Source organism: Hibiscus syriacus, unplaced genomic scaffold (assembly GCF_006381635.1).
Source record: "Hibiscus syriacus cultivar Baekdansim isolate YM2019G1 unplaced genomic scaffold, ASM638163v2 tig00116959_pilon, whole genome shotgun sequence".
Classification (NCBI taxonomy): Eukaryota; Viridiplantae; Streptophyta; class Magnoliopsida; order Malvales; family Malvaceae; genus Hibiscus; species Hibiscus syriacus.
This window is the reverse complement of record NW_024063485.1, coordinates 445,319-461,165: the sequence shown is the minus strand read 5'-3', so window position 1 is coordinate 461,165 and position 15,847 is coordinate 445,319. Positions and strand designations below refer to the sequence as shown.

At 38.0% G+C, this 15,847-nt stretch overlaps 1 pseudogene; it reads right to left on the bottom strand.

The window, feature by feature from the left end:
* Positions 1–648: 648 nt before the first annotated feature.
* LOC120189799 overlaps positions 649–15,847 on the bottom strand; it is a 31,831-nt pseudogene continuing 16,632 nt past the window's right edge.

Sequence of the window (15,847 nt, the reverse complement as noted above, 5' to 3'; positions counted from 1 at the left end):
TATTTCCGGTAGAAAAAATAACATTTTAGGTAACGCTCCATCGGAAATATTAAAAAAATATTAACATTTCCGATAATACATTTTCTTAACCTTATATTAAACTGTATTTCCTTAGACATTCCCCTATATATTTAGAAAGGAAAAAAAACCCAATAAATTGATGTAAAAACTGTTGGTCAAAGATATATGTTTGGTGTAAAAGATTTTTCCATTCACTAAAAGTGGTTGTTGATCTTAATTTTGATGGCATAAATTTTTATCTTAATTTTGATGGCATAATATAAAAATTAATCCTCAATACTTATTAAAATTATCATTTTGACCCATATTCTTTTTTGTTTTGAACATTTTAAAGATACCCATAATATCTAACATAATGGTCACTTTGACCCTCAACATTTCATTTTAGAGTAAAAGACCATATTTGAGAGCGTTATTCATGTTAACGAATGATTTCTATACGCAAAGTGCTAAAAAAATGATATAGGCCAAAATGAACATTTTGGTAAATGTTGAGGACTAATCTTGGGATTATGCCAAATTCTGAATCTCATTTGGTCCAATCTGGAATTTCAACTTTTTTAGCACTATATAATCATTGAAGTGAGTGTGAAAAATCAATAAATACTTATACAAGGCTAAAACTCGTCAGGAATCTGTTTGTTGGGATCCAATTGCAGCAGCAATCTTATTTTGCAGTGCCACTACCTCTTCCCCAGCATCACATATGTAGGCTGATACTTGTCTGCCTGACAAAGTCGCTCCTTCCATGCTATCTATGTAATCCTGCACACACTCGAACCATGCAAAACTATAACCCATTTACCGCACCGAAACCCGGGTTTCGGTTTCACAAGAATCACCTGGTAACCATGTTCGATAACTCGGCATTTCTAAGGTGGAAAAAGAGAAGTAGAACTTGCCTGCTTTGTAAATCGGCCAGAAGAAGTTCTTTACAGGTGTCTTCTGATCAGGTCTGAATGGATCTTTACCAGGCCCTTCACGATATAGAGATTGCCCGATTTGACACACGACCAAGTAACTTCTAAGCCTCGGGACGAGGGGAATAAGTCCGAAACCTGTCAACAAGACAGGAAGATTAAAGATGTGACGATCATGAGGTGAAATTTCAATAACCTTCATGAAAACACCAAATGAGGTATGAACGGTTGACGGACGGTAATCACAAGGAGTTTTAGAGACTGATGAAGAGGTTTTAAAAGCAAACTGCCACAAAGGTACCTGGTCCACACTTAAATACACAGACCACTTCACTAGACAGCTGATGTTTAGATTAAGAAAGCAAAAAAGAAAAATGTAAATGGGATTAACGAGCAGCTAAATTCTTTCTCGATCGTCCGTGTCTCCAACTACTTTGACATAGCCCCTCTTCGAGATATAGTGACTTGGTCCACAACTTATCAAACATTAGAAATAGAACTAGTGTGCATAAGAACAAGCCACGGTATTTCACACCAACTTCATTTGTGTGCCCACGCGGACGAGTTTAAGAATTCAACCAAAAGCATGTTCTAGAATCTAGTGAATCCAAAGACATGATGTTATATCGTGTAAAATACGATCCGTTCTGAAAGTGGAAATGAACTCAGACAATCATTTTGCTCTATCGAAATTGCATTCACTAAGACAAGGGTTGCTTTGAAGTTTCCAACCTGCTTTGCTACTCTCTTTATGATTTCTTCATTCGGAAATGGCATGTAAGGGTCCCCTGGTGTCAATACGCATCTGAAACACACCATCCAAGCAACTATTCGGTCAAAAGAGAACCGGGTGAAGTAAACAGAGTTACAGGTCATCAAATTTGGTCCAAGCCCAACATTAACATGGTATAAATGATTAAACAGTATTTTAGATGTTTAAGACCGAAACCAGTTTTGTTTTCGTTTAAGTCCATAAGACCGATGATAATTACTAATATAGGAATATGTAATAAAAGAGGAAAAACCATTGCAAATGTAAATATACGAAGTAATAACACTAAGAAAAGCATGCCCTTACTGAAGCAATGAACCTTGTCCTCAATGTAGTAATCTTCTGGAGAAGTGAGAGCTAAGTCTGCAAAGCAAGAGAAATCTGCATCCGGAGTGTACAGGAGGTTGTCGAGACCAACAGCTTGCCTCAGCTGCCTTTTAATGAGTTAAGGACAAATGGGAAACGAAGCACAATTGTACCTAAGTTGTACGGTAACACTGGTACTCCGACTAGCTCGTAAATGTTATTAAAAAATTGCAATTCCCTCCACTGTGATGGAAGCAACCTCTTTATTCCAGGGACATCACATGCTGCCATCGATAAAGAAATGATAAATAATCATTTTATATAAAACAAAAAGCTAAAATTGTGAACTTTTTGAAGATCCGACTACAGACCAGCAACGTAAGCATCAGCTGTTACAAGTTTCTTGTTAGTAGCCTGCAAAAAATAAAAGAAAAATGTGAGCTAAAACCTTTGTCTTAACCGTCTTTTGGTTGGGCCCGAAATTGGAGATTCGACTTAGGAAAATGTAATTGGTTGGAGTCGCCACCGACCATTTTAAAACGAATTTAGGTGGGTCGGACACCATCTTACCTGATCTACGCCTTACCAGAAATGTGTCGGGTTCGGGAATCGGTTACGATCAAGGAAGAATTAGCACCCTTGAACCGCCATTTCGGTACTAATTAATTTACCGGTTGTCTTTACTTGCGAAAATTTAAATTAAGATTTAAAAAACCCGATTCGAATTGCTTACATTTGATCGATTGAAATTAATACTGAAAAATCAAAAATATTAGACGATAAATAAAAAAAATATCGAGTAAAAAAATTAATAATTTTCAACTCATTAAACCAATGTTTAACTATACTAATTAATGTCATATAAACCAAAATTTAAGAAATGAATTAACTAACCTAACCAAGCGAAATGGAGCCACGTCCATTCAAATCAATCAGCGACAAATAATAAATAAAAAGCATGAGCCTTACTCAGAGTCCAAGCATTTTGGCAAACCATAAAAGCAAGACAACTCTCTGTTCCCACTTACTGCTTTCGAGAGATGATCCCCTGCTTCTTTCTCTAGCCACCGCTGCATCTTCTCCCGTTATGCCGTCGCTAAGCCTAGGTCACTGGTGATAATCGCTAGACCGAGATTCTTCCCTCGTTCCATCGTCTTGTCGTGTGGTCTTCGTTCGAGCGTCGATAAGGTACAAAACCGAAACCCAACCATCGTGAGGAATGTAACGTTTGTTCTCGGTGGCCAAAGGGGTCGGGTTACGTGCGAGGAGGCCAAATCGGCTGATATTAGATATGCCCTTTGCCGTTGCTGGCCAAGGTGCAAGCCGATTGTTTCCAGCTGCGGCTGCTGCCAGATTTCCTTACTGGGCAACGACCGGTCGTGGGGGCGACAGAATCGGGTTGCCCTTTTGCATCGACTGCCCCTATTCCGTTACGACGGCCTTTAAATCGCATTGAAAACCGCTGCTTCGTTTCCCTCGTTCTAATCGGGTAACATATGTATTTTTCCCTCCCTCGTTCGGTTTGCATGCATATTATAACTGTGAAGTAACTTATTTTTTAGCGTTTGATTGGAACCAAATAATATATTTTGTTGTTTGTTGGTGTTTGCGTGTCACACGTCGCCATTGTACCGGGAAAATCGGCGTTGGTTGCGAGAGGCACGAGGAGGGCTCTTTTTTACGGTTGCGGCGTTGTTGATATGTTAGGGTTCCAAACCCTAAACTCCTTTGGCTGGTTTAGACCCATTCCTTTGGATCAATACGTGGACTGTTACTGGACCTGAAAAAACAAAAAACAAAAAAAATAAAATAAGTGATAATAAATAAATAATAATAATAAATAAAATAAAAAATAGATATAAAAAACGTTTTAAAACTATAATATATATTTTAAAAATAATTTTCAAAACTATATAATATATATTTTAAAACTAATTTTCAAACTATATAATATATTTTTTAAAACCTAATTTCAAAATATATAATGTATATTTTAAAAAAAATTTAAAAACTATATAATATGTTTTCAATTTTTTTTAAAAACTATAAATATAAAATGTTTTCAAAATGTTTTCAAACTATATTATATATATTTTAAAACATTTTCTTAAAAACTATAATATATTTTTTGAAAATCGTTATCGAAAATTATATATTATTACTATATAACATATATATATAGAATAAAAAATAACTCATGGTGAAAATGAGTGTCTACAGCTGCCTCTCTTATCCTTTTTCGTGGAATGAAAAATAGGACAAATATAAAAAGACACAAATTTTTGCTTGGTGGAGCTGAAAATTGATTGAATTAGGATAACTCCCTGTCGAATTTGAGTTACGGATGACCCCTCCGTCGCGAAGTTGAGTCCATCTTGAATGATATGGAATTGAAACCGTAGTTCGAAATTTGAATCGATATGCGGCTTCTCGTTGCCCAAATGTAGTCAACCTTGGTCTTCTTCTTGGTTAAAGATCTTGGATAAAAAATTCGACTGGAAAGTAGTTCCTTGACTCCACCGTGTGACTGATAAGCCTTCGAGTTGAATGAAAATCGAACTCGAAGGTCCTCGACATATGACTTTTCTCCATTTAAGCTATGCTGTCGGGAAACAGTTTTTTTGTCACTAAGGCACGGTTAACTCGGGTCTTCTTCTCGACTTGAAAACCTCGATTTTAGCCGAAAAATAGTATGATTGAGGTGTCATCGAGCTGGATGGAATCGAATTCGACAATTTATTGAGATAGCCCTTCTTGCTTTGAGCTATGCTGTAAATTGGTTTGCCTCTCAGCTGAATGTAATCGAACTCGAAGGTCTTCGATTGGCATATAACCCTTCTCGACTTAAGCTATGTTGCAAATGATGTGCCTTGGAGCTGAGCGTAGTCGAACTCGAAGGTCTTTGGTTGGCAGATAGCCCTTCTCGACTTAAGTTATGCTGTAAATGATGTGCCTTGGAGCTGAGCGTAGTCGAACCCGAAGGTCTTTTGGTGACGGATAACCCTTATAGCCTTGAGTTATGCTGTAAATGATATGCCCTCGAAGCTGAGTGTAATCAAACTCGAGGGTCTTTAGCAGATAGCCCTTCTCAACTTAAGCTATGCTGTAAATGATGCGCCTTGGAGCTGAGCGTAGTCGAACTTGAAGGCCTTTGGTTGGTAGATAACTTTTCTCGATTTAAGTTATGCTGCAAATGATATGCCTTACAGTTGAACGTAGTCAAACTCGAAGGTCTTTTGTTGGCAAATAGCCCTTCTTGCCTTGAGCTATGTTGCAAATGATGTGCCCTCGAAGCTGAGTGAGTGTAATCAAACTCGAGGGTCTTTGGCGGTCTTTTGTTGGCAAATAGCCCTTCTTGCCTTGAGCTGTTGCAATGATGTGCCTCGAAGCTGAGTGAGTGTAATCAAACTCGAGGGTCTTTGGCAGATAGCCCTTCTCGACTTAAGCTATGCTGCAAATGATGCGCCTTGGAGCTGAGCGTAGTCAAACTCGAAGGTCTTTTGGTCACAGATAACCCTTCTAGCTTGAGTTATATGTAAATGATGTGCCCTCGAAGTGAGTGTAATCGAACTCGAGGGTCTTTGGCAGATAGCCCTTATCGACTTAAGCTATGCTGCAAATGATGTGCCTTGGAGCTGAGCGTAGTCGAACTCGAAGGTCTTTGGTTGGCAGATAACCCTTCTCGACTTAAGTTATGCTGCAAATGATGTGCCCTCGAAGCTGAGTGTAATCGAACTCGAAGGTCTTTTGGTGACAGAACCCTTCTAGCCTTGAGTTATGTTGTAAATGGATATGCCCTCGAAGCTGAGTGTAATCGAACTAGGGGGTCTTTGGCAGATAACCCTTCTTGACTTAAGCTATGCTGCAAATGATGTCGTTGAGCTGAGCGTAGTCGAACTCAAAGGTCTTATGTTGGCAGAAAACCCTTCTTGACTTAAGTGTGCTGCAATGATATGCCTTGGAGCTGAGCGTAGTCGAACTCGAAGGTCTTTTGGTCATAGAAACCCTTCTAGCCTTGAGTATATGTGAATGATGTACCTGGAGCTGAGCGTAGTCGAACTCGAAGGTCTTGACTGACAACAACCATTGAGTTATGCTGCCGATAGTTTCTTAAAAAATGGCTTCCCTTTATGGTCTAAGCCGAACATGATTTTCAGGTGGTTCCTTTGATCGAGTCTGAACTAAGTGATTTTGGATGATTCTCTTCACGGGAAAGCCCACTAATAAATTATGTCAGTCCAGGATATCCTCCTCCCCGTGGAATCGAAATCTGGCTTGAAGATATTAACTTGAAATATGTTGCTCGTTATTGAGTTGAGCTGACTAGATTTGTTCTGAACTGGTTCTCAAATTCATCTAAAATGGTTGAGGTTTAGCTTCTGATGCTAAGTTAAGCAATCACCATCAATCTTTAAAGGTTCTTTCACCTTGAGTCGAAACTTGACTCTAAAAGCTATAAAAAATCATGTATACGAAAAAGTAATAAATGTGATGCTCTTAAGTATGCCTAAGATGCATGCAAATGATGAGCTCTGTTATCTCTCGATGGAGTCTCGTGTTTTGTTTGCCAATCTGGTCCTTGGAATCGATCATGCCCCATTTGTTTTTTGAGCTTTGGCTTTACGGACCTTTCATATCTAGACTGTTATTTGAAAATGTTTTTCTCCTTTTTCTTGTTTTAGGAGGGAAAATGAAAAATGTTGTAAATATTGTTCGCATTGAATCAAATTGTAAACGTGAGTTCAAAGAATATCACGAAATCAAGAGCCCTTTAATGCTTTCAGAGTTATAGCTCTTTGACAAATGTTTAAATGGATGAGTTGGCTTTAGGTTGTCATTCTTTCTAAGGTTTTGGTAACCCAAAATGTCATTTTTTTTAAATATCGTAACATACTTTTTCTTTGGCTTGGCATTTTAATTGGATGCAGACAAATGACGCAACTAGCACGATCAATTACTAGACCTTTTATTTCGTCCTCTAAAAATCTTCCGTTTGTTCAAGTTTTGTAGGCTCCTCTAACAAAGGTAGTGCAGAATATCAGTCTAAAATAAATCCTTGAGTGCTCGTGTGAAATTGACTATAACAGGTGTTCCTTAACTCCCTTAGTCAATTATTACCGAAAATTTCTTGTTGAGATAAATTTGATTTAATTTGCCATTATCTGGCTAGCCAAATCCATAAAGTCGGGGCGTTTAACCAATTGCTTTAGAGGGAAAGCTTAATATTATAATCACTTTTATCAGGTTAAATGAATGGTTCATCTCATCACAAAGTCTTCAGACTGAGAATAGCAGTGGAGCAAACACCGAATTGCCAAGTGTCCGAGTAATGTCATGGTTTGAACGTAATCTATTCATAAAGCCAGGGCTTTTGAGTTTCCTCTATAACCAATTGCCTTAGCGGAATAGCTCAGTTTTTGTGGATTTAATTTCTTAAGATTGTCAAGAAGAACCTATTATAGTCTTGGTGTTTTTTTTAAAGTCAAGGAATCTCATCTTTAGAGTTCAATTTCCAAGCAACTGACCTAAACTAGATTCACCTACTTCACTATTTCACATGTGAAGATCGTTATCATCACTGAACCTCTTAAATAAAAAGTATAGTAATCTCATATGCAAAAGGATGCCCCATGTTGTCCGTACCTTATGAAAGGAAAAGGTTATATTGGTTAATTGCAAGAGCAGGGTACGGTGTTTGAGGGTATATTCTTAGTAAGGTCAAAGTCCTTGTTTTAAATCATGTTACTTTGTGAAATACTCGTAACTTTGAACCATTTACAGAGTTTCTTAATTCAAATGATATTCAGAGAATTGCAAGTTTGCAAATGTGATTCATTGCTTAACATCTTTAAAGTAACATAAATTTATTCGAATGTCCTTACACAAACTTGAGAAAGAGAAAAAACAAATTCAACAAATGTCTCAAATGATGAAATGGTTTTTCACTTGGATGACCCCAAGTTGTTGAAGTCGATCCAGTTCTGGTTACGCATCTTCTGTACGACTCTCTTGAATGCGTAACAGTTCTCAATTGTGTGCCCTGGGACACCGCCGTGATATTCACAATGTGTATCTCATCATACCACTTGGGATATGGGGCTTTATGGATTCCACCGATATGGTGACACTACATGGGTGTCAAGAAGTTGCTGGTAAAGCTCCTTATAGGTCATGGGAATAGGCTCAAATGCTCCCTTTCCTTCCGGGTTCTCTGAAATCTTGTTTAGAAATACCTGACGGTAGGGCTGTAAATGAGACGAGACAGATCGTGAGCTACTCGAGATCGACTCGATCTTGGCTCGATAATACTCGGATCGAATGGACTCGACTCGAGTTCTTAACGAGCCGAAACGAGCTACTCGATACTCGACTCGAAAGCTCGTGAGCAGCTCGAAAAAATATTATTTTATAATTTTAGATTTTTTAAAATTATATTATTAAATTTATTAAAAATACATTATTGATTAATAAAATTCCAAATGATCGAATACTCTTTGAATCATACAGCAGTATAACCTTTGGAAATCAAGCATGTAGTGTCGAGTTAATAATTAAGATATTAAATAGAATAACATTGATATTTGTTCACAACACCATACAATTATGGTGAATGGAATTTCGAATGGATAAATTTGTACTAAAACCTTGAGTCTGCCGAAACTGAAATTTCCCTAGTATCACTGGCTAAATATTTTACAGGAGGGGTGACAACTATGCAACCATTTCTTAGAAATTTTTCCCATCAGTAATACGAAAAGCAACAGGCTAATAACAACATCTATTACGTGAATGATACCCAGTTTTATCCTCATTTACTTCACTGTACGTTGCTTGTTGGCTGCATCACTGGTTGCTAGCCGCGTCATTGGGTCGACGAAACACAATGGTGTTAGGTGGCCTCACATTCCTTGCTAGTGATGCCGTTAATGGGGGCGTTGTTAATGTTACCATGCTTATCTTAGGTCGTATCTTGCTTGGATTTGGGGTTGGTTTCACCAATCAAGTAATTATCTATTTGTCTTTGTCCTCCATCATATTTGTCTTTGAAGTAGTATAAAAAGCAGGTATATATTTTTATGGACTACCGATAAGCACGATGAAAATCTTTTGAAGTGGAAGGAACACGAGCATATAAAAGTAGTTGAGCAAAGGAAAGCAAGGAACCACATGCAAAGATTAAAACCTTTCTGTTTAAAAGCACAAGAACAAGTGCCCAATGCAGCAATGCTTCGAAATCCAGGCTTTTCTAGTAATTAGGCAACCATTACTTCACAGAATCAATTCTAAAACTTACCAAATCTGATAAACCCATAACTCAAACTAAAAAAATACAACATTGTTCTAAAACATGCCTTTTTTCCAATCAAATCAAAAGAATGCAAAAACAATAGATTCGGATTTCAGAAATTCCTACTCATTCAATCATTTTCGAAGCATTAATTTGTTTACCTTGGAATGCTGGATCAGTTTCAGGAAACCCAAATTATCTTTCTCCCTGTTTCTTTGACTTGCAGGAAGTGGAGAGCTTTGGGGATGTGAAGAGTTAAAGAAAGACCTATACTAAGCCTGTATAAAAGTCGAGAGAATTCCTACTTCTTACTGCTATATGTGCTTATGGGCCTTTGTCAAGCTTCTCTTTTTTCTGCAAGCATAAGAGCCTGCTATATACTTATAGTACATGAAAAGAATAAAAGAAAGAAGAAAAGATGGTCAACAAATGTGAGTAACGTTCAAAAAGAGAAGGGAAAAGGACGAAATGAATGAAAATGAAATGCACGAGGTTGGTGTTGGTTGCAGAAAAGGCTTCTTAAATGGTTATTGATTTCTCGAGAAGAAAGTTTAATTATGCAGATTGTTCTTCATTTAATTGTATTTATAGTTTCTTTTTTACAAGATTCTGCTTGTCATTTTGATGAAAACCGATCACTTGATTTCTTTCTATCTACATTGATGCAAAGGGGGTTTTCTGTGCTGTCAATACACTATTCTATGTAAGTTGATATCCCACATCGTTAGTTCTGGGGGAATAAGGGGTAAGTCGAATGTATAAAAGGGGATAGATTTCAGCAAAAAAATATTAACCCATTCTCGAGCTTAAGTCGAGCTTGAATCGAGCTCATAATCAAGCTTGAATCGAGTTCAAAATTGAGTTTGAATCGAGCTCAAAATCGAGCTTCAATCGAGTCTTGAGCTTCAGTTGAACTTTTGAGCCTTTTCGAGTTCGAGTCGAGTTTCATTATTATCTTTCGAGTTCGAGTCGAGTTTCATTATTATCTTTCGAGTTTGAGTCGAGCTTGAAAATTTTAGGCTCGCGAGTTTTCGAGTCAAGTCGAGCTTATGATTAAAGTTTTCGAGTTCGAGTCGAGCTCGGCAATACTCGAGCTCGGCAATACTCGAGCTCGACTCGGCTCGTTTACACCTCTACCTGATGGTACAGCTGCAGTTGATTTCAGTTTGGAGATCGTAATACCTTTACTGGTATGGTTGATGTTGTTAATCTCTCCATCCCGCTCTCACGTAGAAGGTTTCCTACTGGCCTCCCCATCCCTAATTTTGCCTTGCTTTATGGCCGACTCAATCATTTCTCCGGCCATAACCAAGTCTGAAAAGCTTCCTGATGTGATCGCAACCAGGTGCCCGAAGTATGGAGCCTTCAGGGTCTGTACGAAGAGCTTTCGGGTTTCCTTTTCATCCAACCATGGATGAACTTGCACAACCAAATCCCTCTATTTTTGTGCGTATTGCCTGAAACTCTCATTATGCTTCTTTTCCATGCTTTGTAGTATAACTCGATCTAGCCTTATGTTATTGATATGCTTGTATTATTCCAGAAATGAGTTGGCCAGGTCCTTCCAGGTCTTGATATTTCATTGGCTTAACTGGTTGTACCACCGAATGGCTGAGCCCGACAGACTCTCCTGGAAGCAGTAGATCAGGAGTTGGTCGTTTCCTCCATATCCTGTCATCTTTCGGCAGAACATAGTGATATGAGCGGATGAACAACTGTTCCCGTCAAACTTCTCGAATTTCGGGGACTTAAATTTGGGAGGAAGAACCAAGTCCGGGACTAGACCGAGTTCCGCGGCATCGATTTCATGGTAGTCATGGTCTCCTTTGACTACCTTCATTTGGTTATCCAATTGTTTGATTTTTTCCTCCATCTTCTTCGCTTTGTCATCTTCGTCCAAATCTGATACATGGTAATAACCTAGATTGTTCTTAGGATTAAATACAGAGGACGAGGGCTTCTCTTTTGCAGCAGATGAGTCCCCTCGAAGTTTTGGTAAGATTTCAGGTTAGATAACCAATTGCTGGGTAGGTTGTATAGTTACCCCTTCCGGTGAACCTGCCTCAGGCGCACTGGTCTGTTGTATGCCAACTAACTTGGAAACGATCTGATCAACCAAGGACTCTTGGTTCTTTGTGATTGCTTTCAGAGTACTCAGACTACTTTGGTTTATCTTGTCTTCAAGTTCTTTATACAATTTTGCCATGTTCTCCTCGATTTTCTCCATTTTTGCTTCCATATTCTTCTTTTTCAGGCGGGTGTTATGCGGATGGGGTGTGTTCAATGCTTGAGGTGGTGTATCCAGTATGTGTTCCTTTTTTATGAGACATGCATATGTTAGTTAATGCGAATTAAAGAAAAATAACAAAATGCAAAATATGTCTAGATGCATAATGCATGCAATGTTCGAGGCATTGATCCAAAAAAATGTTCTTGTTATTCTGAATAATCCTTATTGGGGGAAAAAGTGTTACGTCCGAAGAGACAAATTTTTTTTTATGGTATAGATCCCGCACAATTTCTGACAAGTTGATTCGTCTTTCGTCTGTCGAGATGTTTCGGTTCATTTGGCTAGACTGTGCAAGTGACGAGCTGTTTGCCCCAAAAAAGGTCTCAAATGACTCTATCTCCGGCTTTCACTCTATGCCGAGCTTATTCTAAATGAAAGTGTCATTGGAGCCCTCCATTGATAGGAGCTATCCAAAGCTTGCTTCTTGAATTCGTCAATAATGGTCTCCAGCCTTGCTAGGGTTTCGCCATCTTGTTCTTGTTGTTTTTGAAGGGATTCTCCAGGTCAGTAACATTTTCCTCGTCTTGCCCCCTGCAACCTTTGCCCCTGAGTATTCTTTGATCATGGCTGGACTTCTGAGCTTTTCATCTCTTTGTATTATAACCCCTTTGTCTATTAATGCAGATTATTCATGTTTAACAAACACGTTTTTTGTGGATCAACACCTCTTTTAAATTATGCAAATGATGAAAACAAAATTAAGGAAAACAAAAAATAAAAAGAGTTAGTGAGGTAAATCAAAACAATAATAAAAATGAAAAATCCTACCCCACATGCTTTAATTCCTACCCGGACATGATCTCTATCCCGCGTGCTAATTTCAAACAAATCCTAACCGCATATTTGTCTAGTTTGCATGCTTTGAACAGAAAATAAAACATGAAACAAAACAGCCTAGGGTTTGGAATGAGGTCTTAGGGTGAGCTCTAATTCCCTGTATTCTCCCGGTTTAGGTTCTAAAAAGTTACTCAAGTTCTCCTTGCTGGTGCCCCCCTTGGGCTTGCCAGACCCTTAGTCCTAAGCCCATTACAAGCTTGTGTGGACTAAGTTAAACTCAAGAGGAAACATTCCCTTATGCCCGCACGGTGAATAAATTCACACAAAGACATAAGGTATATGAATCCCGAAGGCTACTTGCTAGGCCCGCACGGTGAATAAATTCACACAAAGACATAAGGTATAAGAATACCGAAGGCTACTTGCTAGGCCCGCATGGTGAATAAATTCACACGAAGGCGTCGCTTTCACCCCCACTTAAATAGGATTCGAAGCATTCGAAGCTCGGGTATAGAGCTAGAGATGACAATTTTGAAAATTCTAAAATCATTAAAAAAACGTTAGTACAACTATTTACTTGAAAAAATAACCAAAGGCAAATAATTAGAATCGAATAAATAAATTAAAATTAAAATTTATAACTTTCGCTAAAAAAGACAACCGAAAATTAATTTCAGCCTGACTCACTCACCTATCTCCAGCGGAGTCGCCAAGCTGTCGTAACCGTCTTTCGGTTGGGCCCGAAATTGGGGCTTCGACTTAAGAAAATGTATTTGGTTGGAGTCACCACCGACCATTTTAAAACGAATTTAGGTGGGTTGGACACCATCTTACCTGATCTACGCTTTACCAGAAATGTGTCAGGTTCGGGAGTCGGTTACGGTCAAGGAAGGATTAGCACCCTTAAACCGCCCTTTCGGTACCAATTAATTTACCGGTTGTCTTTACTTGCGAAAATTTAAATTAAGATTTAAAAAATCCGATTCGAATTGCTTACCTATAATCGATTGAAACTACTACTGAAAAATCAAAAATGTTAGATGGTAAATAAGAAAAATATCGAGTAAAAAAATTAAATAATAATAGAAATAATAATACTAATTGTCTAACCCAACAAACGAATTAATCAAATTAATATCATTATTACTAATTTAGTTAAAATATAATTTAATGGTGATTAATGACCATATTTATTTACTCCAAGTTAATAAATTAGGATACACGCAACACCTAATTATAAATTTATGGTGACTTTCAACTCATTAAACCAATGTTTTAACTATACTAATTAATGTCATATAAACCAAAATTTAAGAAAATGAATTCAACTAACCTAACCAAGCGAAATGGAGGCCACGTCCATTCAAATCAATCATCGACAAATAATAAATAAAAAGCATGAGCCTTACTCAGAGTCCAAGCATTATGGCAAACCATAAAGCAAGACAACTCTCTGTTCCCACTTACTGCTTTCGAGAGATGATCCTCTGCTGGTTATTTGACCAAACTGACATGACTTTAACGAATATTTATCTTTTTAGCATCGTTTAATATATATTTCCCGAAGTGGCACTCTTTCGGTTGAGCTGGCGAAAGGCATGTCCCCGGGGACGCATTTTACCTGTGTTTTCGCTGAGTTGGATGCCACGTGTGGAAGGCGCATCCCCGGGGACGCGCCTTCACTGACTCGACTGTCACGTGTGGAAAGCGCATCCCCGGGGACGCGTCTTCCATTAAATGCCATAAATGCCCCCATCCGTTTTCCCAAACTACCCCCCTCCCCTATATAAACCCCCTCAACCCCCCTCATTCTTCACACCAAATCATATTCTCCTCTCTTATATAACTCAAATTCTCCAACTATTGAGTTTTAAATTTGTTATTAGTGGTAAGAAATTTATTTTTATGTTAGTATTTTTTAAATAGTTATTATTTTATATTAATATATTTATGTAAATATATTTTTTTTATTAAAATATATTTATATAATTATTATTTATTTAGAATTATTAATATTTTTTTGCTAATTATATTGTTTTGTCTACAGTTATAATGGAAAATGAAATGATGTTGCGATTGGATATTGATCATATCTCCAGACATTTTAGCGATATGGTAATATTTTTTATAATTAATGTTAATATTTAAATTTATTTTTATTTTAAAGTTATTATGAATTTATATTAATTTTTATTTTTTATAATGTATATTATTTAGGATACTGATCGTATTTTAGAGACTTTTATTAAAAATCCACGTATACCGACACCAGAACATATTTTGCCATATTTGGCTTCTGCCGGGTTCGGGTATATTGCAACAATTATAGGCAGTTGCAAACTCGAACCTGTCCTAATTTTTGCACTGATTGAGAGGTGGAGGCCCGAGACACATACTTTTCACCTTCCATGTGGAGAGGCCACAATTACATTGGAGGATGTCTCTATGCATCTGGGGCTTCCCGTCGACGGAAATATGATGTGTGGTATGGCGGATGATGATTGGCAATCAATGTGCATTGATTATCTTGGAGCTACTCCGCCAGAGTTTAATGGAGGTAGAATAGCCCGACCTCTCATATTCCTCTCACTTTGGCATTGCATATCAAACTGATCAAGTTGATAGCCCAACACAACTGATCTGTAATGATTTCACATCATTAATGGCGGATCCAACGCCAGATACCATGCCCTCAAGTTCAATAGGAAGGCATTCATCTGCAACTGCTTATGATCTCAACCCACGTGGCTTCACCAATAATCCATATGGCAACATCTCTTCTACTTCAAGGGGCAGACATTCATCTGCCAATGATTTCGACTTACATATGGAAATGCCAACGAGACGGCAGTCTATTCACATCCCACATGATACAATGGCCTCAAGTTCAAGGGGAGGACACGCAAGCGGGAACTTATTTAACCTCAACATTAGATTATCGGATGAACCCTCATCTCCACCAAAAGAACCTCTTTGGGAGCCAGGTGCAGATGGTGCTGAAACGGGATTATTCGTTGAACCTGACTCACCACAGTTTAACGTACATTCTGATGATGACGAGGATGACGTTCTGATAAATACAACACCAGCCGAACTTCCTACACATATGTATGAGGCTAATTATGATGCAATGTATGAGCCTGAATTTCCAGATCTTCCTGATGTTGGCAACTATGGACTTCAATCATTAGTCAATGACGATAATTTACATATTGGAATGGAGTTCGCGCATCGAAGGAGGAAGCAATGATGGCAATAAAGAGTTACAATATTCATAACTTAGTTAAGTCCCGAGTTGATCGATCTAACACGGAGAAATATGTCTGCTACTGCGTCCAATGTGACAACGGATGTTAATGGATGGTCCGTGTATCAAAGAGGAAAAGGAAGAACAACTTATGGGAACTAACCAGATACAACGGTCCTCATACATGTTGTGCAACAGGTATAAACCAGGATCATCCCAACTTGGA